At 46.4% G+C, this 24,656-nt stretch overlaps 1 protein-coding gene across 2 annotated transcripts in view; it reads right to left on the bottom strand.

Annotated features, from left to right (window-relative positions):
* The window catches only part of Agtr1 (angiotensin II receptor type 1), a 35,914-nt gene extending 25,183 nt beyond the window's left edge, over nt 1–10,731 (bottom strand). For both annotated transcript variants that reach the window (XM_048334612.1, XM_048334613.1), the window contains exons 1-2: nt 10,683–10,731; nt 1,312–1,395 (exon numbers count right to left, since the gene is read on the bottom strand). The gene's annotated coding sequence lies outside the window, so the exon portion shown is untranslated. The remainder of the gene's footprint in view (nt 1–1,311; nt 1,396–10,682) is intronic.
* Between the last annotated feature and the right edge of the window lie 13,925 nt (nt 10,732–24,656).

The following is a 24,656-nucleotide window of genomic DNA, read 5'->3' on the forward strand; positions in this document are numbered from 1 at the left end:
GACTCAGGGCCTGAGCACTGTCCCTGGCTTCCTTTTGCTCAAGGCAAGCACTCTGTCACTTGAGCCACAGCGCCACTTCTGGCCATTTTTTGTATATGTGGTGCTGGGGAATTGAACCCAGGGCCTCATGTATACGAGGCGAGCACTCTTGCCACTAGGCCATATCCCCAGCCCAAGGCTTTTTTTTTTTTTTTTTTTTTTAGCCAGTCCTGGGCCTTGGACTCAGGGCCTGAGCACTGTCCCTGGCTTCTTCCCGCTCAAGGCTAGCACTCTGCCACTTGAGCCACAGCGCTGCTTCTGGCCGTTTTCTGTATATGTGGTGCTGGGGAATCGAACCTAGGGCCTCGTGTATCCGAGGCAGGCACTCTTGCCACTAGGCTATATCCCCAGCCCAAGGCTTTTCTTTTTTAATGTACTAATGAGGCTCTCCTCATTTGTCCTGAGATTTCAACACCAACTCTTTGGCCCTATGCAACAAACCTTGCAATGCTGTTTGCACAGTGCTGGTTGAAATCAATCAGAGATCAGAGTTCTGTAGTCATAGGTTGGTAATAGTTTTAAGGGGGTATTACAGAATTATGAAGGTCTTTCTGCCTTTCAGTAGTGTCCCTGGCCTAAAATGGGGCAACGTTGCGAGTCTGTGGCAGAATTGGTAAAGCACCTGTTCTTTAACAAACAAAAATGAAGCACACTGTGTGTGTCCATCTGAAACTTGAAGGTGTGAAAAGCTTAAACATTTGGAGGTATATCTTGTTCAAAGTTTGGTTATTTTTAGACAAAAATGTTTTAAGTTTTTAACACAAATATGTGCATGTTAGAAACAGAAGGTTTTGGAGAGACAGCGCAGCGAAGGTGGGCCCAGCCATACTTCCGGCAGGAGACAGGATAGAGAAGGTTCTGGGTCATCTGGTTCTACCAGTATGGGCAGCTGGGCATCATGCCCTTCCTCTTGGTATTCTTGTCTTGCCATCTTCCTAACTGAGATGTGCATTTTATGATACCATTGACTAAAACTAGGCCCATTCCAGACTTCCCAGCCTAGCCACACCTCCACAAAACAGAACAACGCATGCACGCACCAAAACAAGCCCCCAAGACAAACCCTATAGAGGCCCAGGAAAAGCACTCTGTAGCAGGTGCCTGAGGCAGTCCGGAAGAGTTTCTAACGCCAGTCTATAGAGCATTTTCTGGGAAGTGTTTCCTGCACATAGACTTGAGCCGCATATCAGAGTGGAACAATGGTGTGCAGCAGTCTCCGCTGCCTCCACCCCTGAGCTCCGAGAGCAATCACCATGGATAGGAGACACTCACCGAGTGGTGACTTTCTGGGCTGGCATCGGTGACTTACTCGAATAAAGACCCAGCCATCTTAGGTCAGTCTGCCATAGAGCAAATCTGCAAGAAAGAACAGATTGAAACAGTTTGTGAATGTCGGTGGCATTTTGGTGTTTTTTTTTGTAACTTACTGAGTAAACATTAATAGAATATATTGAGTCTATTGGAAGAGAATAAAACCATCTGCTTCACATCAAGATCATATTCTTCTTCATATGGACTTGGATTGTGCTGAATGGTTTCCTGGGTGTGTGTGGTAGGGGAGTTTGAACTCAGGGCCTCAAACTGGCTATGATTTCCCTAGTTGTGAGTGAGGTTGTATTCTTGTTTTCAGAAGTTACTCTTTTGCTAGTTTTATCAGCCATCCCTTCACTTGCTTTCCAATTGGTAGTCCCAGTTAAGTTAAAAACTCACACTTTACATGACATGTAGAAAACAGCCGTCCCAGGTTTTCATTTGCATATATAGTGTACTTCTGTTACTATTCACCCCATTGCCTTTCCTCTCTTCTCCCCATCCACTGGCTTCCTCCCCAAAGCAGACCATTTCTGATGTAGCCAAATTCAATTTTTTTCTTAGTAAATGTCTCAAATAAGATGTTCTTAAGTTGAAGATTTACTCAGGAAGACTATAATATAGGGTCCTTAGAAACGATACAACACCTTTACTAGGGTATGGTAATCAGAAACTGTCAGACTTACACTAGCAGGCCACAGAGAGTTAACAGTGGTCCTTTAGGGCCTGAAATCCAGGGCTAGTTAAGAGGGAAGCAGTAGAAAACCCAAGACAAACAGAAAGAAGTATGAAGCTACGGATTCATAAAAGGAAATTTGGAAAGCATGTGCAAAAAATAGAACCTGAAATTAAGAACCCTGAAAACCTTCTTAAGATGGGTTGTATGTTTTTCCTGACATTTCTCTCCTGCTCTGTGAATATGCAAGCATTTAAAAAGCACATAAATGATTTCACTTACACGTCAGCACTAACCTAACTAAGTGGCTTTCGTTAGAACACGGAGGACCCTCGACTGGCATCCCAGGCATCTGGACAAGCATCTATGAAACCACGAAGAATAAATAGAGCTCATGACTTAGGGCTCCATAGGCTGCCTTACTCACTTAACTCTTATCTTGATGTTAAATATTTATAGTAGTATATGTTATGTTATCTGTATTTTATTTACATAAAATCTTGGCTGGAGTGACAGAACACTGGCTAGCAAGCATGAGGTTCTGTACTCAAGCCCCCCCCCACACATTGCCCCCAAATAACAGTAAATGCTACGGGGGCTGTGGGTTTCTAGCACACGCCTTGTGGCTGCTCAGTCCTGTTGGCCATCCTCTTATCTTACCAGATCGGAGGTCAGGACAGAGTCAAGAGATCATGGGTCATGATCACATCCCCTGCTTTCCCATTGCTGATGAGGTGGCAGCAGCGACCGCGTGAGGGCTGAGGGCTGGCGGCGACGTGGCGCAATGTGTTCTGTGTGAAACAGCCCTGGGCTGGATAAAGCACTCGGGGGGCCATGGCTGGGTTAATGGGGCGCCCCTGTGCTAAGTCAGACTGTGGACGTTTCAAACACAGAAAAAGTATTTGGATTGGGTAACAAGAATTCGGGTCAGAAAGGGCACTTAGCCACGGCAATCGAGTTGTAAGTGTGCGGCTAGAAGAGATTTACAAGGAGAAATTCCGTGAGGGTTTTCTACCAGGATAGAATGCAAATTCGGATTGTATTTGCCAAGGTTCACATGTCCTTGTGCTCAGGAACACCTGTGGACCACAAGGCCTGCTGGCACCCCGTCCTTCTCAGTGCTGAGCGCATCTGCCTGGTCGGAAAGAGATGCCCTCTGGGTGCCTCTCGGCATGATGGGAGGGAGTGAGATGCCCTCTGGGTGCCTCTCGGCATGATGGGAGGGAGTGAGATGCCCTCTGGTGCCTCTCGGCCTGATGGGAAGGAGTGAGATGCCCTCTGGTGCCTCTCGGGCTGATGGGAAGGAGTGAGATGCTCTCGGGTGCCTCTCGGCATGATGGGAAGGAGTGAGATGCCCTCTGGTGCCTCTCGGGCTGATGGGAAGGAGTGAGATGCTCTCGGGTGCCTCTCGGCATGATGGGAAGGAGTGAGATGCCCTCTGGTGCCTCTCGGGCTGATGGGAAGGAGTGAGATGCTCTCGGGTGCCTCTCGGCATGATGGGAAGGAGTGAGATGCTCTCGGGTGCCTCTCGGCATGATGGGAAGGAGTGAGATGCTCTCGGGTGCCTCTTGGCATGATGGGAAGGAGTGAGATGCCCTCTGGGTGCCTCTCGGCCTGATGGGAAGGAGTGAGATGCCCTCTGGTGCCTCTCGGGCTGATGGGAAGGAGTGAGATGCTCTCGGGTGCCTCTCGGCATGATGGGAAGGAGTGAGATGCCCTCTGGTGCCTCTCGGGCTGATGGGAAGGAGTGAGATGCTCTCGGGTGCCTCTCGGCATGATGGGAAGGAGTGAGATGCTCTCGGGTGCCTCTCGGCATGATGGGAAGGAGTGAGATGCCCTCTGGTGCCTCTCGGCATGATGGGAGGGAGTGAGATGCTCTCTGGGTGCCTCTCGGCCTGATGGGAAGGAGTGAGATGCTCTCGGGTGCCTCTCGAACTGATGGGAAGGAGTGAGATGCCCTCTGGGTGCCTCTCGGCATGATGGGAGGGAGTGAGATGCTCTCGGGTGCCTCTCGGCCTGATGGGAAGGAGTGAGATGCCCTCTGGGTGCCTCTCGGCATGATGGGAAGGAGTGAGATGCTCTCGGGTGCCTCTCGGCATGATGGGAAGGAGTGAGATGCCCTCTGGGTGCCTCTCGGCCTGATGGGAAGGAGTGAGATGCCCTCTGGGTGCCTCTCGGCCTGATGGGAAGGAGTGAGATGCCCTCTGGGTGCCTCTCGGCATGATGGGAAGGAGTGAGATGCCCTCTGGGTGCCTCTCGGCATGATGGGAAGGAGTGAGATGCCCTCTGGGTGCCTCTCGGCCTGATGGGAAGGAGTGAGATGCCCTCTGGTGCCTCTCGGCCTGATGGGAGGGAGTGAGATGCCCTCTGGGTGCCTCTCGGCCTGATGGGAAGGAGTGAGATGCCCTCTGGGTGCCTCTCGGCCTGATGGGAGGGAGTGAGATGCCCTCTGGGTGCCTCTCGACCTCCTCTGTGTGGTAGGAGGGCAGACTTGGGCTGACCGTGCCATCGTCTCTCACTTAGAGAGTTAGACCTCGGGTTCCTGGTGTGAGCCGCTGGTGGAATTCATCGAGGAGAGACCCCGGCCTCCCCAGTGCTGATGGAACACTTCTCTCCTACATGGTCTCAGGGAGCCTGGACTCAGCCCCCTCACCCCTTGCCCAGGGGGCGATGCGCTTGCTCTGTTAGCACTACAAGGTCTAACAGAGCGCCCTGACCCCAGTGCACTCACAAAATCTACATGCCCCAGGGAGAAATGTTTCTGCGACTGAATCACTGGGGGAGTCACTGGCTTGAAAACAAGTCACCAATTCCTTGGGGACTGTTTAGTACCGACATTCAACTATGGCTCTGTAAACCATGTTTGTGGTAGGTAAGCATTGACATTAGATGTGGAAAAACCACATCTTGTGCTTATGTCTGTGCGACTAGAGAGACAACTTTATAACGCCAGAAGCACCCATTGTTTACCATTTGCCTCCTGGGTAAAAGGTAAATAGTAAATCTTAGGTACGTTATGTGAAAAGAGAGCACAAGTTAGTTTTTAGAAGGGTATCATTCTAGCCTAGCCACAGTGGCTCACACCTGCAGTCTTTGCTGCTCACGGAGCTGAGACCTGGACCATCATAGCTCATGGCCATTCTGTGCAGAAAAGTCTGTGAGACTCTGTCTCTGAAATAACCAGCACAAAGCAGGACTAGAGGCATGGCTAAATGCCAGCTGAACAAACAGAGCTGAAAGAAAATATTCCTTCTTCACCCAAGCTTGACTGAGGACGCTGAGATTGCAGCATCCTCACACATAGGAAGAACGTACTTTTGGAGTTTGGATGCACTGCCATTGGTGTAGTATTTTTTTTTTCTTTTTCCAACTAAAACAGGAATTTCTAGAACTCTGCAATATTGCACAAATGTTACGAAATGTTCCATTTCTAAGAAAATTGTATATTTTTTAATACAAGGGGAATAGGATTTGATTTCAGATGATCACTTTAAATAAATTCTCAGGTAATTCAGTTGCCTTAAAAAGTAGGTGGCCGAGTCTGGAGCAGCCACTGTGGGTAGCAGCTAACAGCTCATCCTTCTCCTGTTCACATCACCACATGTGGTCGGTCACCACATTTGGGCAAACCCCTTAATCAGTCTCGCAGTTTCTCAGTATCACAACTGATAGAGTAAGGGCAGAGTAGTGGAGTACTTTATACAGTTGTGCAGATTAAATAAAAGCCTCCATCTGTGTTTGGCACAGGACATGTAATCAATGAATGTTAATTTTAAGTGTTATTTTACTTAAAGGCCAAGAAAATAAGCTCTAGGTTATCATTGAAACAAGCTGTAGGTTCTGCACACCAAGCTTCTCTTTTCTGTCTATTGAGTTATCTGGGGATTTTGTTAAAACAGATTTTATTTGATGCGTCTGGGTGAGGCCCAGTCTGTGGACGAGGCCCGGGATGTGCTGACAGGGTCCTTGCTGCTGCTTTGTGATAGGATGGGTGTTGATGGAGGGATAAAGGATGGGGTAGAATGGAAGTGGGGGGTAATGTGCGGAGATTTACTGTGCCTCTGAGGCAGTGCTGATATTCCCACCTGACTCTCCCTCCAGCACTGTAAGGACCAATGTTTCGATATGTCAAATGTTGCTGCATCCATCAGTTTTTTTGATACATCAAAAATCTTATTGCTCTTTCCCTCCCCATGTCATTATTGCTTCAGATTACAAGACAGTGTTGATGTCTAGCTCAACAATTAGTAAGACTGAAGCATTAACTTCAAGCCTTTTTATCGTGTTAATAGGATAAAAATACTTAGGTGAGAGCCAGGCACCAGTGGCTCACATCTGTAATTTTAACTACTCAGGAGGCTGAGATCTTGGGATCACGGTTTGTGAGACTCTTGTCCCCAATTAACCAGCAAAAAGCCAGCAATGGAGCTGTGGTAGAGCACTAGCCTTGAACAAAAGAAGCTGAGGGACAGCATCCAGGCTCTGAGCTCAAGCCCAGGACTAACACCTGTGGGTGTGGGTATACATACACACAGAGACACATAGACACACATATATACACACACTAAATACCCAATTGAGATTACAAATAGAGTCAACAACATTTCTCCCCTAAAATGTCTGGATCTGAAAACATATTAAACATTTCTCATAGCTATAACTGAAAATAACTAACTAACCAATAAATCATCCAATCAACAGGCAAGAAAATCACTGCTGGGTTTACTCATAGAATACCAGGATGTGTTGGATGAGGCTTTACTATCAAAGGAATGGCAGCCTTAGGGAGAGGAGCATTATGGTCATTATGGAAGGGGTTGGAAACACACACATGCCAGTCAGGGTAGAAGTCCTGCCCGGCCCGGAAGGCAGGACAGAGGAGGGGTGTCGTCCATTCCTGTTCCCTTTCTAAATATGTGCTTAGCTTGACCAACAACGGGACAGGGCAAAGACCACTTTTGCACTTTGATGTGTGAGCTCTGGTAATCCTTCTGCAAGGATCTGCTACTGGCGATGCATTCCAGAGGCAGAGTCTTCATTTTCCAAAGCAGATAAGAAGGACTTTGATCAAGATAAAGTGAGGAAACTTATCAAACAGTTTAACAATCACAAACCCTCTTTAGGAGCACAAAGCCACATGGATATATCTTCCCATGTTCTTACTCTGTCATTGACCATTCATAGTGCTTACACTGATCGATCTAAATAAGATTTTAGCACCATTTGAGAGATAGTATGGGTACATAAAATAAATAAGAAGCCACGGAGAGTTGTCCTAAATGGAAGGGTGATTAATTTCTGTGATTTAAAATACAAAGCAAATAGAAAAGCATACTCATTGCCCACTCATTGCCCAGGTTTTAAAATGTTATATAAGTATTTAATGTGAGACCAACAATGGGACTGGAAAGATGAGTGTGTGTGAAAAGGACACAGACAGGTTGAAGACATGCATTTCTATTCAAGTCATGTGGATGATGGACTTACTGATGAACTAGACAAAATCCAAAACAGAATCAACCCCTGTCAAACGGATCTATCAGAATCACATAGAATTGGGCGGCACATACACCATGCAATAAATTCTGTGGGTAGGATATTATGAAAGATAACTTTAGTTTTAATGTGCCAGAAAATATTTCCCTTTGTGAACACATATAAGAAGATTAAACTTAGCAGACACCCAGTTTAAGTGCAGTGGGAACTAGGAGAATTGGCCACTTTGCCTTTTCTGTGCCTACTCCAAACAGGCACTCTGTTTTCTATTTCCAGTTGTCAAAACTGACATTAAAGTAACAACTCACAAATGAGACACTTGGAAAATCTGTAGCTCTTAGATGTCTCAAAACACATTTGCTGTGGTTGAAAATACTGCTTTTTAGAGCTCTCCTGGGCTAATAGTGGTCACTTGCCAAATTAGTTCAACATTACTATAATTCCCTACAGACACTCCTAGGTTTAAGGTGGCTTTAGATATTATTAAAACCCTTGATTTTTTTCCAGAAGGTAAAATTCGCATAATGAAAAAGTAGAACTATGATGTGATAGCTAAATTTAGGACAGAAAGTAAACAAGATTTGCTCTGATTTATCAGATATTTACTATATTACTCTAATAAGCACTTACAGGAAATGAAACACAAATCATGTAATCCAAGGACTTCAGGTAATTACCCTTGGAGCTACTTTAAAGAAAACTAATAGCGGTTTTCAATGGCGACACATTTTAAAACCACCATGTCCAGTTTGCTAAGCAATATGAGAAAAGAGTCCTGCTGCTAACCTGGTTTGCACCCTTTGCATCGTCTTACTTGTTGTTCCAGCCCCACATTTATGTATCGCCATACCTAGTGTGTCTACAAGACGGCTTTTCATTTTTTATAGCACTTGGTCTTAAGCTTCTAAATAAAAGTCTCAATTCACGAGCCAGCTGGAGGGACGGACCATCATTCCCCACTCATGGCTTAGCAGGGAAAGGCCAGAGTGAAAGAACAGGAGTGCAGCCCTTAACTGGGGAAGACAGCACCTCCCTGTCATTCGCTTGAGCAGGACCTGTAGCACCCAGCATGGAGAGGACTCACATCCTGCCTCTGTGAATGCCAAGTTCCTTCTCAGCTAAGCGGCTTACCTGGGCTTGAGGGAAGTAGAAGATTCAACTTTTCTTCCTTTGTTTTCCCTCAGCACCAGGCAAAATTAGTCATTACCATTAATTAGTCACAGCAACAACACAGTACTAACTAGCAACAACAGCAACAGCAGCAAGAAAAAACCCCCTACAAAATTATATACACAAATGGACATAATTCTGACTCCATACCAGAAAGAACACAAAACTGGAAGCCCAAACAATGCACAGATGTCTCCATTTTTGAGCGCTGAGTAGGGTAAGGCAGGCAGGAAAGATGGAAGCTCTGGGTGTCACAGCTTAGTGTCAGGGGTGAGGCAGCTACACCAGTGGGAGAAACCCCACTCTGTTCTGAGATGGATGATGGTGCCGTTAACTCCGAGTTCCCAGATGAACAGAAACCAGAAACCCAAGACTCATGGATGGAAACAAAGAACTAGGAGGTCCTGGGGAAAAGCAAGAATCAGGACAGATGACAGCCCCGAGTCTACTCATCACAGGAGTCTAGTACTCGTTAAGACTTTGGGGTCAGTCCATACTCCAAGCCTTCAGCTGCCAGCCCTGATTTGGCTGGCAAACTTGGAGTACCTACCACTGGAAACAAGGTTTGAGATGGGCAGTTTTGAGGACTCAGAACAGCAGCTAACCAAGGCACCTGGTTTAGACTTCAGTTTTTAAAAGCAATAGCCAAGAAACAAACAACAACAACAACAACAAAATCAAAGAGTTTCATCCCTGGAGGAGGGGGCGTAGAGAGAGCCTTGAAGTTCAGAGCTGTGAACCACGCAGCAGCAGTCTCCATTCCTTTCCCCAGTGCCACCCCCCTCCTTCTGGCTGAGGAAGAGGAGGGTCCCAGGACATGGCCAAGTCAGGCACAGCACGGCGGAGGGAGACCCTGCCACACCGCCAGGAAACACCAGACAGAGCCGGGCACCGCACTGAGCATGGCAGCGGTGTTTGGTTTGGTTTTCTTTTAACACGGGGCATGGCACAAAAGTGCTCTAGCACTGAGCTACATTCCCAGCCCCCTGGGTACCATTGCCAGAGAGGTCAACCGGGAAAAGCACCTGGAAAGGACCAAGAGAATTACGCTGGGGGTGGGGAGCGAAAAGCCCCCTTCAACAAGAGCCACAAGTTCCCAGCGGTCACGAAATCAGTGCATCATGGTGTGGGGGTTCAGCCTGGTGTTGGGGCTCAGTACCCCCCCCCGCCCCTTCTGTTACTTTCTCTTCTTGGAATGAGACAGGAAATGGACAGTCAACCTCTGAAATGTGGCCCTGGGGACAGTGAGCACCCGAACTTTCCGGAGGGGAAGAGAAGGCTCCGGGGCAGGGCTGGTGCTTTCTGCCCTCCAGGAGGTCCTTAGCTGAGGAGGATGAGGTCAAGAGATGGAGGGGGCCCCGGGGGCACCCACAGCCAGGTCTCTCATGGCTGCCCAGGGCGGGCAGGGGGAGGGGACGCCCTGGGGGGCCTGCTGGGGTCCTCTGTAGCCCCTGGCAGCCTGACACCCCGAGACACCCAGCAGACACAGAGCAGGGAACTGGAGAGGGGGCGGCTGCCCGGCCGCGCTGCCCCGGGCGCCGGGACCGGAGACCTCCGCGCACGCCCTCCGAGCGGGGCACGCGGGTGGGTGTCCCGGCCACGGCTGTCCCGGGAGCACCTGGCAGTGTGGCCCCGGTGGGGGCCGTGCCCCTAGCCCAGGAAGCCGGGGGGCCGCCGGGCTGGGCCCCCTTGCCTGCAGAGGCAGAACCAACTTCACGCCACCGCCGCCGAGGGCTTGGGGCACGGGACCCACCCGGGGCGCACGCGCGCGCTCGCGGGGGCGCATCCAGCGGAGCCGGGGCGCAGCTCCACCGAGCCCGCTCACAAACTTTGCTGGCCGGCTCCGGCTCCCTCTCCGGCCCGCGCCCCACAGGGGCTTGGGGACACCAGCCCGGGCTGCCCGCCCGCCCTCCGCGCGCCCGGGCGGGGACACCCCGGGACGCCAGGCCGAAACTTGGCGCCCTCGCCCCCGGGTCCCTCGCTCGCTCACCGCGCCCCGATCGCCGCCGCGTCCGCCGCGTCCTCCGCGTTCCGGGCGGTGCAGGTCCGCGTCCGCGTCCGCCGGGCCCCCGGGCTGCGCGGCGCGGCGCGGCGCTGAGCTGCGCTCCACGCGTCCCGGGCCCGGTCCCACCCGGCTCCCGCGCCCTGCAGCCCGTCCCGCCCGCTGCGCCCGCCCGCCCGCCCGGAGCCGCCAGCCACCCGCAGGACCCGCGTTTATAGCAGGGGCGTCGCCGTTCCGGGAGGAGGCTGCTCCGGTCGCCTCCTCCGCCCGGCCCCGCCCCGCGCCTCCTCCTCCCCCCCGCCCTCCCCGCCCTCCCCGCCCTCCCCGCCATCGCAACCCCCCCCCCCCCCGCCCTTCTTCTAAGCATGAATTAGGAAATGTCCTGGTCCTGTCTGTGAGGAGCTGGAGATGGGGCCGGAGGGCTGGGGACCAGGAATCACTTGGGGAACAGTTTTGTACAATAAAAGGGTGGGCGTTCACTTCCTGCCATTGGACATGCCGCCCGGGTTGCATTTTTACTAATATAGAAAAAAAACCCAACTTATCAAATATCAACGGAATAGTTGATAAGAATAAGTTATCCTGCATACACTCTTTGCAAAAAATAAAAATAAGGAGTGGGTTCCCACGCCGGCCTCTGAAGCAAAGATGATATCACAGTGAACTGCAGATGAGGATCTTGGTGATAGTTCATAAACCTGCCTGAGAATCCTCAATGAAATGCTGGCAGTTCATATATACATACGTACATACACACAGAGAGAGAGAGAGAGAGAGACAGAGACACAGAGAGAGAGAGACAGACAGAGAGAGAGAGAGACAGAGAGACAGACAGAGACAGACAGAGAGACAGAGAGACAGAGAGACAGACACAGAGACAGAGACAGAGAGACAGAGACAGAGAGACAGAGAGACACAGACAGAGACAGAGAGAGACAGAGAGACAGACACAGAGACAGAGACAGAGAGACAGAGAGACAGACAGAGACAGAGAGACACAGAGAGAGACAGAGAGAGACAGAGAGACAGACAGAGACAGAGAGACAGAGAGAGACACAGAGACAGAGAGGCAGAGAGAGACAGAGACAGAGAGAGACAGAGAGACAGAGAGACAGACAGAGAGACAGAGAGACAGAGAGAGAGACAGAGAGAGACAGAGACAGAGACAGAGAGACAGAGACAGACACCGAGACAGAGACAGAGAGACAGAGAGACAGACAGAGAGACAGAGAGACAGACAGACAGAGAGACAGAGAGACAGACAGAGAGACAGAGAGAGACAGAGAGAGAATACACCAACCAAGGAAGATTTACGCCAGGAAATCAGGACTAGCTTACACAAAGCCAATGACTGTGATAAACTATTTCAATAGAACCCGATTCAAACACTCGTCCCCAGGAAACCCCCTAGGAGTCGATCAATAAATCAAAGGGTCGCATCAGCATGATATGGAAAGGCGTTTGGCCAAAGCCGTCAGCTTTCCACCGCAGCAGCGCGCAACCGACTTCCTGGGAGAGCCAGGGCTGCGGGGAGCCCCCGGGGCCGCGCCGGGATGGGTGGGGAGGCCTCGGGTCGAAGCTGAGGGACGAGACCAGGTCCTGCTTCTGTTCCACTCCGCGAGGGGTTCCAGCCAGGGCGAGGAGGCAAGAGAACCAAGGCAGAAATCCCTCCAGACGAGGGAAGAAGGCTAAAAAAAGTATAAGCAACGACTGGCTGGGCATGGGTGAAACAAGGTGTGAGATACAAGGTCCATGTAGAAAAGCAGTCGCATTCCTGTACATCAGCAATGGGCATTCAAAAAGCAAAAGTAAGACAATAAGGCCATTCAGAGATAAATGTTCCTAATAAATATTTAGATAAATATACAATTATGTAAACGTTTATATTAAAATAATATTAAAACAATATTTGTTATTTATAACCATATTTACATTAAAATAATGTCTATGTAACTTATATAAATAATCTTGATGTTAAAATGATACTTATTATTATATAAATTATTATATAAAATTACATTTTAATTTATAATATAGACTGTCTATAATGTGTAATATATAAATTATATTCATAAATAATGTACTATAAATTATAAAAATAATTATTGATGTATCAGAAATAATAGATTATATAGGTTAGTACATTATATAATGAATATAAATCTTTATATGGAAATAATATATTATTTTAATTACTATTTAATATGTATTAGAACTTTCTTAATACATTGTCTTGGTTTCTAGCTCAGTTGTAAAGTTGGGATTCAGTCCTTAAAACTGGGGTGTGGGGGGGGGAGTATACAACTTGAATGACGGAAGCCAAAAGCCATTCATTTAGACCTAAATAAATAGAATGATACCCCCTGTTTATAGACAGATGGTACTAACTCAGTAGTAGTAATAATCTGCCAATGATGGTGCCACCCATATTGAAATCTCAACAAGTTCCCCCACGCCTGCCAGGCACGAGAGAGTGGCATGCTGGAGGGGCTGTCGCCTGTCTGGAGCTGAGGACGCAGGGGCAGGACCAAATGATAACCACTGCTCAGGGGTTCTTCTCAGGGTGACAGAAGTATAAATTCCACTGTGATGGTTCTACAAATTTGAAAGCATATTGAAACCATTGAGTTATACACCTTAGATGGGTAAATGACAAAAGTTATTTGGCAACTGTCATATATTGCGAGGACTTAGGTTTTGTTGCTTGTGTTGTGAGTGTGTGTGTGTATATATGTCTGCGTGCGTGCATGTGTGTGTGTCTGTGCTCATCTCGAAGCTTCAACTCAAGGCCCGTGCACTGGGCCGTCATTGAGCTTTTTTGCTCTGCGTTGGCACTTGAGCCACAGATCCACTTCCAGGACTTAGATTTTTCTGAATGCTCATAAAATTAAAATTTCTAAATGACCTGGAATGTTGTCAGGTTTGTGGAGAGCAGGGGTTTCTGCAGGAGGATCTGGTCATGATGCAAAGCTGTGTAACCACTCCTCTGTACATTGTACATGTTCTCTTGGGCAATAAACTTGTTTGCTCGGTTTTGTAGTTGGACTTTTGGGATTTTATTAGACTTAACTCAGAGCTTCATAGATTTGGAATCATTTATTATAAGTTATCATAATGCCTTTCTACAGAAGCCAAAATTAGATGATCACCAAAATCTAGAGTCTCCTTGTCACTGCAATTTCAGACCTTTCCACCTTTAAATGTATTTAATCCTATGCATCGCCAACCATAGTCATTCTTGTGCTAAATTTCAGCTTAAGTTTGAGAAGTGATATTGTTGTTCTTAGGACTGGAAATTTCTTAGAGAGTTAGTGCTGAGTTCTGGAGGGTGGGGTTTGTTCCTGGGGCTCTTCTGTCATGTGCAAGAAGTAGATGAGAAGGAAAGTTTCCAAGATGAATGATGTCATTGCTATTGGGATGAGCTGGCTGAGTAATGGTATGGCTCATCTTCGGGCTCTTCTGGACTGAGCATCCGTCCTTTGAGAGTCTGGAATCAGAAATGCTCCGCTATTGAATACTTCACCAGTGTCGGCATGACACCCTACGTGGATCTCGCATGTCATGAAACTTGGTTTCAAGCGTAAGATTATCCAAATTTTGCCCAGATTTATACTCTGCTATGAGTATAAGGTGTATATGAGATAATTGTATTTCTTGTGCAGACTCCAGTCTCATCCCCAAGATACTATGCACAAGTGAATATTCCAGAATCAGAAACAGTTTTTGGTTCTCAGCATTTCAGATGAAGGACGTGCACAACTTCTAGAACAGCACTTTGGTCCTGTGACCAAGGCTGCACGCGTAGCACAGTGACTAGAGGCAGAGAATTGAAGGCTGAATTTGCGATTTGTTGGCCCTGGGCACTGCTCATCGCCTGTGGTTGACCTTCAGGCTAGTCACACTCCCTAAACTTTTTGTGGAGATGGAGGAATGAGTGGAAACGGCATGAATTTATGGAGAGATGTGTGAACTAGGAGTCCCAGATCTGCCATCCATTTTCCGTCTCTCCAGACCCCCTTACATCCTGACACATCCTTACATCTTTAAAACAGGGAAACTTGATTCGCTTCCCTACAGCTTCTGGATTGCTCACGGCTGCTGACATTTCGGGACTTCATGTGTACTAGTTTTCAGCTTTCATAAAGATAGCTCAGGATGCAGCCCCTATTAAGCTGGCTTGAGAGCAACTCATCAGCAAGATCAGAGCAATGGCTAGTTGGGAGGTGGGCAAAGATGATTCGCTGCTCCCTTGAACTACTTGGGGCCCATTGTGTTGAAGATGTCTTTTTAATAGCAAGTTTGCCCAAAATACTGTCTTTTCCAGCATGTCAGCCAAGAAATAATGTTGCTTTATCCTATAGGATTGTTTTCATTTGTGAGGCTTTTTTACATAGCTATTGCTAGAATTTAAAATAGACAAATCCAGTTCCTTTAGGGTGTTAATACTTGTATGCTCACTCCCCAAATGGTTTTGTATTCCAGTCTTGCTACATGAGATCATGCTGCTCCATTCTCATTAAATTGTTCCTGCCTAAGCACATCCTGATAAATTCTATTATTATTTGTTCTTATTCTTCCCTAGTATTGATGTTAACTGCCTGGTAATTTCCTGGATTTCCCCTTTGGCGTATCTTGGAGATTAGAATAGTTATTATTGTAATTATTTTCTTGACTCTTTTTGTAGTCCATCGATCACTCTCTATTTTTTTGGACTTGTTTATGACTTGGACAGCCAGCATGTTTTATTGCGAGGATAATATTCTTAGTATTTATTTGCAAAGAGATTTCTATGTCACTGAAGTATACTTCAAATATACTAAAAATAAAAGCAGGATTAGTGGCTAAAATGAAGCATTAATAGCCAAACGAGTCATTTGTGGCAAATCATTTGGCTTCTCTTGAATGAAAACAGTGTAAAAATCACGTTACTAAAATCAGTCGCTTAAAATGTAAATAAAGTCCCGAAAACCAGCAACCAAAATGTAGTGGAAAGGATCCCATGATTTGTTGGATATGAAGAGTGGGGGTGGGGGGTGAAGGCAGAAAGGAAGTTGTTTTTTGTTTTTTGTTTTTTTTGGTCCAGAGATTGGGTAGGTGGCCGTGCTAGTCAGCGAAGTCAGGAATGCGAAGAAGGAGCGAATTTTAGAGGGAGGATGGGTTTCATCTTAGACCTGTTCAGTTTGCTTTCCTGAAGCATGTCTCCCAGTAAAGCCAACCCTGGCTGGGGTAGTATGTGTTTGGAGGTGATGTTTAAGACTGTGGAAGGCACGGGGTGAGGAATCGAGGAATGGTTGAAGCGGATCACTGGGAATGCACGCATCTGGGGTGGAGGGGAGGGTTGTCCGCAGAGGAAAGAGCTCGTGCTTGGCCCACATGGAAGCCGTGCCATCCTAGCATTTCATGTGCTTTTTGTATCTCTTGTCTGGAGTCTCCACAGCAGCTAGGGAAAGGTGCAGCAGGCGGAGCAACATCGTGAAACCTGGGCGAGGGCAGGGTTTAAGTTGGCTCTGGCGTAGATAGTCTGGAAAGAGCCAGAAAGGAGTAAGTTTAGACTCTGCAGCCAAACCCGGTCCTGTGGCAGCCACTCGGCTCTGGCCCAGACAAGTGACTAGGTGTGGCTGTGTTCCAATCAAACTCGATTTGTGTGTACTGACAGTGAAGTATTGCGCTTTTCACATGTCATAAAAAATTGTTTTTTTTTTTTTTAAACTTAAAGCCACTTAAAATGTGAAAAACTATTTCTAAGCTTATCAGCCAGACAGAATCAGGGACTGGGGTGTGGCTTGCTTCTTGGTTTCAAGAGGGGTGTGAGGTGTCCAAGGCAAACAGACCCGTCCTAAAAATACCGCCTGCCTGGCACAGGGGCCTCAGTGGATGACCAGGAGAAGTGGTGCCGGTGGGGGGGGGGGGCAGGAGACCCGGTGGCGCTGGTTGGGATGCCAACAGGAAGCTGAAGGGGAACAGAAGACAGAAAGAAGGGGACAGTTTCAGGGGGGCGGGAAGGCTTCGGGAGCTTTTTTCCGTCTTGCCTTTCCATTTTATCACGTTGGCTCTTTGCTCTTGGTGGTCTGTCTGTGGTTTTTCTTTTATAGGCAAGAGATCCATGTGAGGAAGAGAAGAGATTGCAGGCTGAGGAGGGAGGAGCAGATGCTTGGCAGGGGGAGGGCGGAGGGGTCCGTGTTGAGGCAGACAATGGGCGGATTTTGCATCACCGTCCCTTGGTTGAGGTTTCACGGGAGCCACACTGTTCCCTCTCACAGTCCTGCGTGTGATTCACTCTTCTAAGACAGCTGTTAATCAGGAATTCAGCTGGATCCTTAAAACAACCCGGCCTGACAGATGAATTTTAAATTGAAACTTGCATTACAACTCTTAGCGATATGACCGTATTTAGGTACTCACTCTTTAGGTGCTCTCCTGTGCTCCTGTACTGATGATGTTACTTGTAAGGTGATGGTTTTAAAATGATCCTTTGTAGCTACTGGCTGCTCTGAAGAAATGGAATATTGCCAAGGGTGAAAAAAAAAACACCTCTTGCCTGAAATTTGTAAATCTCAAGGAGTAGGAGTCAAATACATTGTGTGAAGATGAGTTGATTCTGTGAGCAGATGACCGCACCGACTCAGGATCCTAGTCCATTTCATGGGAGTCTCTTCCCGCCTCCCCCATATAACTGTTTTCACACTGAACCCTATCTTCTACCCTGAGTCCAGAGTTACTGCAAGCCAATTGCGTGTGTGTGTATGTGTATGCGTGTGTACATGTGTTTGTATATGTGTGTATTAGGCGTGCCAATGTTGTTTTAATTATTATTTAATGCTTTTCCCATGCTGGCATTCTCTCTGGAGACCTATCTGCTTCTTGTATTTTGTATTCTGTTTCTTCTTGTTCTGTGATATGGAGACAAATTGTCTTCCACAGTGGAGGAACACCTAGGCTGAACATTTTAGAGCTTGAAGAAACAAAATGTTCTGGATTTTCCTTCCAATTTATTGTCTCTGATGAGTGTTATAATTAAAGATTAGAAAGCAAAGGGAGTTATTACAGAGCCCAAAGTTTCCTGGAAAGGGATTATGCATTTAATTACTAAGAAGGTTCCTCATTATGAAATTCAAAATTTCTCCAAACAACTGAAATTTAGGTAATAACCTCAAAGCATTTTCCACTGTGAAGTATTGCCCTCGTGTCGGAGAACATATAGAAAAACATGTATGGTATTAAATAATCACCCAGCAAATCACCATGTAACTGGCATTCAAGTGGAAAGAAATAGGGAATTCCTAGGATCAGATGTTCCCCGGATGTCTGTCCTGTGGCCCCTCAGAGGTAGCACGAGGCTGGCTTTTATGTCAACCGTTTCCTGTCTTTGGGGGGACTTTCTCCTCATGTGCCTCCCAGGCAGACTGGGCTCCAAGCTTCTCCCAGGCCAAGCTCTACTGCCAAGGCATTTGCTCCACGCTGTGTCTTTGCCCAACCTCCTGTGGGAATGTCCACATTATATGCATAGCTCATTTTCATTATGATGGGGTATTTCACTGTTTGAATGTATCTAATGCCTGTGTACTGTCAAGGTTAACTACAAGGATCGTCAGAGGTTATCCTGTGTATGTCGCCACTAAACATGCTGCCCAAGAATTTACCTCTGAAGTGAGATAGCTGGTCGGCGGGGTGTGCTGAAATAACAATTCGCAAGTCTAAATTATCTTAGAGATGCCATTTCTATACCTGGTGCCAAGACAGGCAGTCCTGGGTTTAAACTCAGAGCCTTGGTGCTGTCCCTGAGCGTCTTTTTCTCAAGACTGATGCTCTCCTGCTGGGGCCACAGCTCCACTTCTGGCATTTTTTTTTGGTGGTTCACTGGAGGTAAGAGTCTCACAAACTTTTTTGCCCTGGCTGGCTTTGAACCATGTGACTTGGGCAGTGAGCACTGGTGCCCTCCAGCATCACCCCTTTTTTTGCAGAAAAAAGAGTCTGTGTAGTCAGAACAGAGGCTGCATAGTCAACTTGTAATTGCTCTGCAGCAATGACTCTTTCAGGGAAGGCACTTGAATACTTTTGCTGTTTTTGTGGGTGGGGCTCGGCGAACTCCAGAAAGCACCTTGTTTGCATCCCCAATTCTGACCTTAAGTTCCAAGGGAGGAGGGGCCAGGTGTGCTGGTGTGGTGTCCCCGCACTTTGTCTCCTAGGCGTGTTTCCTCCCCTGCGCTGGCTTGTTGTTTGTTTGGGAGATGGGCCCCTCCTCTGGGCATCACCAGATCGTTTTTCTGGTTAAGTTCTGGTTGAGTTTGGCCCACCAGTGATTGGAGTGGCTTCCAGTGCTGAAGTCTTACGCATTTGGCTAACAGAATACCCAGGCAGGAGATCTGAGTGGGGTGTTGGGGGTGGGGGTCTTTCTCCATGACCCCTCCCCGTTTTGGCAGGAGGTGTTTGATAGTTGGTCCCATGTCTCTATGACTTGGGGTGTTGGGGGTGGGGGTCTTTCTCCATGACCCCTCCCCGTTTTGGCAGGAGGTGTTTGATAGTTGGTCCCATGTCTCTATGACTTCGCTTCTCTCTGGGAGCCTCATTCTCCATGGTCAAGTTCTTGCTGAGTTCCAGAACCACCATTTATCCTTCTCATCGCTTCAATCTCTGTAGTCACATGTAATGCCCACCTAAGCAATGTTCTAAATAGCATTGGATTTAATTTTAGCCTTAAGTTCATTGAAAACATCCTTGCAAATATAAACAGACAAGGAAGGCTGGGCGGTGTAATTAGACACGGGTGATGAGCAAGAGCGTGAGTTGAAACAGACATGGTTTAATGAGCCCAGGCGAGCCCGCTGCCTTGCCTGCCGTCTGGGGCTGGCTCTGATTATTCAGCATTTTCAAATCTCCAGTACGGGAGGATTCTTGGTTATCGCGCGCTCATGAGGGTGCTCCGGAGGCACTTCCTCCTCTTGTATACCACACTCACACGCGTCGTTACACGGCCAAACGTGCCACCCGCAACCCTGCATCAGGAACGTCTACCTTTCAACCAGCCATAGCAACCAACCATCCCTAGTTTCTGACAAGTACACACGTTGAATGAGCTGTCCACAGGACCGTCCTGGGATGGCGGGGCACCGAGCAGGTGTGGGAGATGCTAACCCTGCCGCTGCTGCGGATGACCTGTGCTGTGTCCCTGGATTTGTCTTAACTTCAGAATTGATGAAACATAGGTTACCAGTGACCTGGCTTTTTCCTTGATATTTTGATTTTTTTTTTTTTACCATCCCACATAGGATGAGTAAATTAATTATTGAAAAGCAGTTGTGGTTTTGATATTTTGGATACAGATTGTAAAGCTAGATTATGTTGTGTCTGGGGCTGCCACCAAGCTACTAAGCCACCGTTACAGTCCTGAATAGGCTCTGGAACCATGAGCAGGCCAATGTACAGACAGCCATTTTACCACTGTCCTCGCCTGACAAGAAACATAAGGCTTTTTAAAGTGAAATGGTTTAAATATAATTTGTATCACATCTTGGTAATATTTGTACCTAGGGAAATATGGAAAAAAGACATGAGCTTTGTTTAGCCCATGTTATAGAATGAATAGAGGTTCCTATTTCCTTGACATTCTGGTATCTTTTATACCTTTGAGACCAAAACATTCTTATTTTCCTATCTTTGACTTTTAACTACTTAGAGTTTGTAAACTAGTGAAATTTCTGAAGATTTAGGATGAAATTTAATATGTATGCATTTGCATATATACAACATATATACACACCACATACATACACATACATGTATGTATGTGTACATATATGTATAGATCACAACATTCTGAAAGTTATATATATTACATAACTTTCTGAAAGTTACATAATTGCTTGCTCTGGTTTCTGTGCTACCTCTTCGTCCTCTGATTCCTGACAGTATTTAATAGCATGTGTTCATCAATACTTGGAAAAATACAAGGTAGGAACCAATTGACATCATGGAAAAAAACCCAGTGCCAGGATGCCAGCAAGACAAAATGGGCCATCAGGAAGGTTGACAACAGAAAGAGCAGGGTTAGCAGCACCCCATTAATGTTTTCAGATAAAGTTATTACATTTCTTGGGGGTGCTTTTGAGCTTTGCAAAAAAAATGGCAGAATGCACAGGGCAGCATGGAGTTTTGCATGGAGCCTGGCACACAGCACATGACATGCATTTGTTAGTCATATACTACTTCCTATCTCTCAGGAGACAGCTCTCCCCTAGCTCTGAGAGTATGTCATTCATATATTCTTTCCTTAAGACTTGTGAGCTGTATACAATGTGTTTATTTTACTCGTCACAGACACAGTAAACACAGGAGCAAGGGGTTTCCTAGACTGCAGAGTTGAGGTGGAGGTCCTAGCGTTTTCCAGCAGGTGGAGGCTGGAGGGAAGAGGAGAGGGAGAAGGGCGCAGCATCGTGGGGATGTATGAATCACCGCTCGGGTGAAATGCCGTGGGACACTTGAGGTCATGTTGGGGATAGAAGCTGAGGGAGATGCCTGCACCCGGGGCCTGAAGCCCTTCCCAGGGAGTAGACAGTCACCCCTGAGCTTCAGGGCTGTGTTTTATCAAGAAATTAGGTGGAAACTGGGTGCTAGTGGCTTACATCTGTAATCCTGGCTACTCTGGAGGAGGCTGAGTTCTGAGTACCATGGTTCAAAGTAAGCCAGGAACTCTTATCCCCACAAAGAGCCAGAAGTGGAGCCTGGCTCAACTGTTAGAGTGCTAGCCTTGAGTGAAAAATATCAGAGAGAGTGGCCAGCCTCGGTACAAGCATGCACGTGCACACATATGCACACACACTCGCACACACAGACACACATGCGCACACTAATCAAGTAATGGGTGGTACAGCTGTGTGGATACTTTTATGCCTTTGTGGTTTGAAAGGACCTTGGTCTTTTGAACCAGAGTCGAGCAAGGAACATCTAACATTATCTATATAACCACCGAGAGTTACTTTTACCTCCAAAGCCCCAGAAAGTCTCTTATGTTCATAACTTCTACCAATGGAATCCACAGTTGCCCCAATAGTTTCCATCCACTTCCACCATCAAAAAAAAATCATGTTTCCAGGGACATTTGAGGCTCTGTCCAGATTATTGCTGAGTGGTTTACAAAGTTAGCTGGGACAAGTCAATAGAACAAATTTCCAGGCCATGGAAGACATTGTGCATGATAGTAGATGTGTGTGTGTGTGTGTGTGTGTGTGTGTGTGTGTGTGTGTGTGTGTGTTGGTGGCCCCATGGTTTGAACTCAGCGTCCTAAGTGCTCATCTTGCTTGTTCCCTGATGATGAACTACCTGAGCCACCCCACCAGCCCACCTTTTCATTGGTTATTTGGGGATGGAATCTCAAGGACTTTTCTGCCCAGGCTAGCTTTAAGCTTTGATCCTCTGGATCTCACCCTCCTGAGTAGCTAGGTGACAGGCCTTAGCCACAGCACCTGGTATCATATCAGATTTCTAAAAGCACATTCACAAAACAAGATAATAGAGGAAAATAAGTTCTTTCCCTGACAAAGAATGGAGATGCTTTTTTTTTTTTTTTAAATCTATTTGCAGAAATCTGGAATGTAGATATTTCCCTTTGGAACCTTGGAGAATGGCTCAATAAATTCAATTTTTTCCCCTCCAATATCGATGAGAGACTTTTAAAAATAAATGGGCTGCATCTTAACGACCTCTTGTAGCAGTCAAGGATAGCCATCATTAATCAATAATTTCTGGTTAAACTGATTGAATTAGAGAAAAGTGTAGTGACAAATTCAATTAAGAAAAGCCTACTAGGTATTGTTGTGCCTGCTATTCTGGAGGTATCTAAGGCACATTAGTTAATTTCCAAGCAAAAATCCATTATTCACATATCTTTCTGTTCTTCTGTGTTTGTGATGTGAGATGTAGGCTCAGGGTTTATCCAAAGAGAAGAGGTCAGATGGAAATGTTTTTGGTGGCTTTGATAAGGAATCATCGCCACGGCTGTGTTCTCATGGAATGGCTGTTCCCCAAACCCAAGGAGGACCCCCAAGTGTTGGTACTTGCTTCCTTTTCTTTCCTTTCTTTGGCCACATGGAGTTTTCTGGAGGACCAATCTGTCTCTAAGGTGGGACCTGTCTGTTACCTTAACTTCTGCCCTCCAGGAGACCACCATCTTATTGCAGAATAAGTAGGGGTGCACGGGACAAAGTCACTGAAGGCCAGCAAGTCAGTTGCCAACTGTAGTCTACCATAAAAGCATTTTCCTACCATTTTCATTTCACCTGACATTTGACACCAGGCCTGTCATGTTCAGAAATGAGGTTTTTGAAGTCGGCTCGCACAGAGATCAATGCTGTGCTTATACTGTGTTCCTTCTGTAAAACTCTCCTGATTTCACTCCTCTGATACAATGAAAAGTATTTACTCCTGTAATTTAGGGATCTCTAATGAACACCACCACATATAATCACGTTCTAGGAATTAAAATAAAATGCAAAAGGCATACAACTCCTGAAATTGAGTAAAGAAGAAATGAACCTCTTGTGTTGACAAGTAAGTATTCTATAATCAGCAAAGAATACCCCGTGGAAATACAAACTAAATTTTCTTCATAGATTAAAAAAGAGCATGCTTACCCAACATTATTCCTATCTCTTTGGGTTCCCAGGAGATTCTATTTCCAGGAAAATATCTAAAGGAATCTATAGGAGGTAATTTTCATTTGGCTCAAACGATGCACCTGGGATTTCTTTCAAATCAAAGCCTAAACAGATTAAATATACTTTTATTTACAGTCTCTTCCAATAACTTTCCTTAAAGTCATCAATGTTTTAAATTAAGATTCTTCTTTGTTGGTTTTTGTTTTTGTTTCATTTTATGACACACATTCTTACTATGTAGTCTTGGCGCATGGACAACTCCAGTCTTCCTACCTCTGACTCCTGAGTGCTGGGATTATAAGCATTTGTCATCATACCCAGCTGAAGTAAAGACTCTTGACTTATTTCAAGTTCTCTCTTATCACAAAAGCCAAGTAAAATGCTCCCAACTTTACACGGCTTTCTTAGTTTCACTATCATCTTGTAAAAGGAATGCACGATTTGTTGTGACATTCCTTTTCCTTGGTGTCCACAGTGATTTTATTTCTCATTAGTATTTAGTAAATACAAACACACTGGTATCGATAAAGTAAGCTTCCTTTTGTCATAAGAGATATTAGAAAGAACATACTATGTTCCCATCCTTAAATTAAATGTACTTAAAAACAAGTCATGGGCTAGGCCAGCTCGTACCTTTAATCCTTGGTATATACGAGTCCAAGATTGGAAGTATCATGGATCCAAGCTTGATGACCTGTCAAAACACATACACAGCAAAAGGGCTGGGGGCACGGCTCATGTGACAGAGCCCTTGACCGTCAAGTTCAGAGACTTGAGTTGATACCCTAGTAATGCACCCCCCCAAAAAAAATAACAAAACAGCAGTTAAACTAGAACCAATATGAAATGGGATGTGATTCTTTAATAAGTTCTTGGTCTTTTCTCTCTCTCCATTTTTTCCTCACTTCTTATTTTGCGCACTGGTTCCCATGCATGCCTCAGCAAGGCCTACAGAGACCAGCTCCGTGTCTGTGTTGTGCTGGTGTGCTGGCTCATAGCCTTCCCCAGACTCGGCTCTGCCCTCCCGGGACCCCACAGCTGGTGAGGGAGGGCCTCACACAGACTTCTGTCACTGGAGAGAGAGACAGAGAACTTTCTGAATTCAGCATATGTTCTCTAATGCAATTTAGAGCTTAAGACTCTTTTGAAGTCAAGGAAATATGAGTCATCACAGGGTAGAAACATCTGGAATGTAAATATGATTTTAAAATGACCCACCAGGAAGGACTCTGAAGCTAAAGAAATGTCCAGTAGCTTCCATGGGGTTTGTTCTGTTCCTTTGAGAATTATCCTCTGTGAAAACTTGTAAGCT

This window comes from Perognathus longimembris, chromosome 26 (assembly GCF_023159225.1).
Source record: "Perognathus longimembris pacificus isolate PPM17 chromosome 26, ASM2315922v1, whole genome shotgun sequence".
Classification (NCBI taxonomy): Eukaryota; Metazoa; Chordata; class Mammalia; order Rodentia; family Heteromyidae; genus Perognathus; species Perognathus longimembris.